Source organism: Megascapheus bottae, chromosome X (genome assembly GCF_031878675.1).
Source record: "Megascapheus bottae isolate mThoBot1 chromosome X, mThoBot2.hap1, whole genome shotgun sequence".
Classification (NCBI taxonomy): Eukaryota; Metazoa; Chordata; class Mammalia; order Rodentia; family Geomyidae; genus Megascapheus; species Megascapheus bottae.
The window spans coordinates 22,814,543-22,818,960 of record NC_143547.1 but is presented as its reverse complement, the minus strand read 5'-3'; the positions used below and the strand labels follow the sequence as shown (position 1 = coordinate 22,818,960).

Below are 4,418 nucleotides of genomic sequence, written 5' to 3'. Positions count from 1 at the left end.
TGATTTTTTTTGGTGGGGGGGTCAGTGGTAGGGACTGAACTCAGGGTCTGGGCGCTGTCCCTGAGCTCTTTTGCACAAGGCTAACACTCTACCACTTTGAGCCACAGTACCACTTCCAGTTTTCTGGTAGCTAATTGCCCAGGCTGATTTTTGAACTTCTATCCTCAAATCTCAGCCTCCTGAGTAGTTAGGATTACAGGTATGAGCTACTAACGCCTGGCTTTTTTTTTTGTCTTGTGGGACTTGAACTCTAGGCCTTGGAATTGTCCCTGAGCTATTCAGGTGAAGGCTTCTGCCCTACCTCTCGAGCCATAGCACCACTTCTTTGGCTGATTTTTTTTTTCAGCCAAATTGTCTTACAGAATCATCACTAGAATTCTCTTTTTTTCCCCCCTAAGGTTCTTCTAGTTAGTGTTACATATTACAACATACCCTTTAAAGGAGACCAAGGCCGGATGTTGATAGCTCATACCTGTAATCCTAAGTACTGAGGAAGCTGAGATCTGAAGATGAGAGTATGAAGCCAGGCAAGGCAGGAAAGTACCAGAAAACTAGAAGTTGTGATGAGTCTCAAAGTGGCAGATCACTAGCCTTGAGTGAAAGAATTGGGGAACAGTGCCAAGGCCCTGAGTTCAGGCCCTATAACCAACCAAAATAATAATAACAACAATAATAATAGCAACAACAATAAAAACTAAGGAAGCCAAGATCCAGGCACTGGTGGCCCATAGTGCTAGCTACTGAGGAGCTGAGAGCTGAGAATCTTGTTTTGAACCTAGCCAAGGCAGAAAGACCTTGAGACTCTTATCTTCAATAAACAATCGGAAAGGCCAGAGTGAAGTTGTGGCTTCAATGGTGGAGGCCAAGCCTTGAGAAAAAAGTGCAGGAACCGTGCTCAGACCTTGAGTTCAAGACCTGGCAACAAAAACAAAAAGAAGGAAGCAAAGGCTGGGTTTCACAGATGGGCTGAGTGGCAAGCAGGTATAGACTTCAGGATACTTTAGAGTTAATAGGATAGGTCTTTCCCAGGCCAATTAAATGTGAGCCACATTGGTGAACCTAGACAGCAATTTGGGAGGTGGTATGTCCAAAGAGGTAATAGCTTATCCTGATTACCACTGCGCTAAGGTGGAGTCATCACCAAAGTCTGGGGCTTTGAGGGAAAGACCTCCATCATGAATAATAGAAGAGGGAGGAAGAGTATGAGAAGAGGTTCTCTATGCCAATAGTCTCCAAAGTGGAGGAGGGAAAATTACAACTTATGTTGTGGGTTGATTGTCCCAACACACACACACACACACACACACACACACACACACACACACACACACACACACGTGTGCACGCACACACACAGCTTTTAAAGAGATGATTAAAGCCAAATGAGATCATTAGAGTGGATCCTAATCCAACAACACTAGTGTCCTTATAAGAAGTGAAAATTTGGACTGGGAGTTTGGCCTAGTAGTAGAGTGCTTGCCTAGCATACATGAAGACCAGGGTTCAGTTCCTCAGTACTGCATACATAGAAAAAGACAAAAGTGGTGCTGTAGTGCAAGTGGTAGAGCTCTAGCCTTGAGAAAGCCCAAGGACAGGGCTCAGGCCCTGAGTTTAAGCCCCAGGACTGGCAAAAAAAAAGTGAAAATTTAAACACAAGCATGCATAGAAGGAAAACAAGCATCCACAAGCTAAGCATAGCAGAGGCCTAGAACATCCTTCAGGAGCCCAATTCTAATCCAGTACTGTTGTGTATGTCTGGGTCCCAGCTACGTAAGAGGCTGAAATGGAACAATCACTTTAGCCAGTATGGACAACATCTATAAATAGATGGATAGACAGATAGATTGAGTTTAGACTTAGGCCTTTAGACCATGAAAGAGTGTTTCTGCTTTTTTGTTTGTTTATTCAGTTTCCATAGAGACTGTCAAAAATTGCCAATGCCTGCTATATTTCAAGTTGTCATGGTGGAGTATTGGGACAAGTTTTCAATTAGCAATAATCACACCTCGGATAAACCTCATTGACTACAGTACTGACACTGCGCAAAGCTACGTTTTGGCTTCGTAAGCCACCCAGCCTGATACTTTGTTACAGTAATTCTTGTGACTTAATACAAGTAGAAAGAGAATATCATACGTTCAGAACTTTAATTTATCTTTGTGGTCAACTGACTTATAGAGGGGAGGAGAAGGCCGGTGACTCAATAGGGCCAGCTACAGGACAGAAAAGGGTTAAGGTGATACCTTTTGTTGCCTTTTGTGGTATCAGTAAAGTTTAACCTCATATTTGCTATAAAGCTTCTCTGTTTGAGCCAGGTAGACCTAATTCCCTGCTTTACTTATTTTTCAGGTAAGATCTCTGTCTCTCTCTGTCTCTGTCTCTGTCTCTGTCTCTGTCTCTGTCTCTCTCTCTCTCTCTCTCTCTCTCTCTCTCTCTCTCTGTCTCTCTCCTATTGTTGATCATGGGGCTTGAGCTCTGGGCCTGGGTGCTGTGCCTGAGTTCTTGAGCTCAGTGTTAGCACTCTACCAATTTGAGCCATATCACCACTTTCTATTTTCTGGTGGTCAATTGGAGATAAGAGTCTCATGGACTTTTGTGCCTGGGCTGCTTTGAATCTAGATCTTCAGATCTCAGCCTCCGAAGTAGCTAGGTTTACAGGCATGAGCCACTAGTGCCCCACTAGGTCTCTCATTCTTGACTAGGAAGGCCTGGACTGTGATCCTCCTACCTACAGCCTCCCACATAACTTGGAACACAGACACTGAAAAGCTGATGAGCATTCAGCTGATTCTGGCCCCCAAACACAAAACAGCCATATCTGGTAAGTCACCCTCTGCCTTGTGTTGCAGAGACCTGAAGGCCACTGGCCTTTGCTTAGGTTGGGGCAAACAAACACAAATTGAGCTAGGCACAGATGGCCTGTAATCCCAGTTACTTAGAAATCTGAAATCTGAGAATCACAGCCATTCGGGAATTATCTCCAATTAACTACCAAAACGCTGTCAGTGCAGGTGTGGTTCAAGTGGTAGAGCACCAACCTTGATCAAAAAAGCTCAGCGGTAATGCCCTGGCCTGAGTTCAAGCCCCAAGATGGGTGCGAAAACAAAAAGCACAGATGTAGGAGCAAGCTAAATGTTGGTGGTATTTCCAAGCCACTCTGCTGGAGATAGTTTCTTATGCACCAGTAGATAAGCAGAATGGTCACCTTGAAAGTAGTGAGTGCAACAGACCACCCAAGCAGAAGCAGCGTTGTTCCGTGTCCACATGACTGTGTTCACTTAGAACCACAGAGATTTCCAATCGTCAAACAGAGTGAAACTTCCAGACAGGTAAGTGTTTCTCCAAAGATCCCATTCAGGCAGCTCTGAAAGGCAAAAGGGAGAAGAAAGAGGAGGAGGAAGAAGCAAGAGGAGGAGGAGAAGGGGGAGGAGGAGGGGGGGAGGAACGGAAGGAGGAGGAAGAAGATGATGGGGACAATGATTAATGTTGGTCAGGCTTTGGCTAGAATTTAAAGAGGGAATACCCAGAGATTGAAACTGCTGGGATCAAGAGGTTGAGCTGAAGGATAGAATAATTAAAGGTCAAACTCCAGGTTTGCATTTGTTGTTTATAGAATTTTCCGTGCTTGGTCTGAGGACTTTACAACATAGGAAGCTCTTTGAGCTCTGAAAAGGAGAGGATTTTAGCACGAGGAATTAGGCCTGCCTAGCGGAACGTTTTCAACAGCGCCATCATCAAGCTACTTGTTTGCTTCAGGTAAGTGTGGAAAGGTGAAAGGAATGGGAAGAGAACGTGCCATGAACCAAACAAAGCCCCACAAAACATTTGTCTCTAAACCAGGCCACCCAGGGCTACCAGCAGGAAGGTCTAGGGTACTCTACTGTGTGGTTAGGCCTGTTTTTGTTCCTGGTTATATCACGTGACAGGAAAAGAAGCACGGCTCCTGCTAACCCTTTGATGCTACCAGAGTAACTGCAAGCAAGATGCAAGTGAAAGTGAAAAGATGGTGGACTTGGGACATTGTACTGGGTTCCCCCAGCTTCGCGCCGGGGCTGAATGTGAACTTCTGCTTTTTTTCCTCTTGTTTTTTCTTTTTCTTTTTCCCTCCCTTCCTTCCTTTCTCTTTCTTTCTTCTTTTCTTTGTTGGCCATGGGGCTTGAACTCAGGTATACTATCCTCTATTCAGCTTAAGACTAGTGCTCTACCACTCTGAGCCACAGATCCGCTTGCAGTTTTCAAGTAGTTAATGAGAGATAAAATTCTCGCCCTTTCCTGCCTGGGCTGGCTTCATATTGTGATGCTCAAATCTCAGCCTCCGGAGTAGCTAGGATTACAGGTGTGATCCACCCATGCCAGGAAACTTCTGCTTTTCTTTTGCCCTCTCTTTTTCTCAGCTCTGGCACCAAAAAGAATGGGGA

General features: G+C 44.9%; 1 non-coding gene across 1 annotated transcript; it reads right to left on the bottom strand.

The window, feature by feature from the left end:
* Positions 1-1,909: 1,909 nt before the first annotated feature.
* LOC150040586 (U4 spliceosomal RNA) lies at positions 1,910-2,050 on the bottom strand. The gene has a single exon (XR_016533930.1). It is a non-coding gene; the product is annotated as a U4 spliceosomal RNA (small nuclear RNA).
* Positions 2,051-4,418: the final 2,368 nt, after the last annotated feature.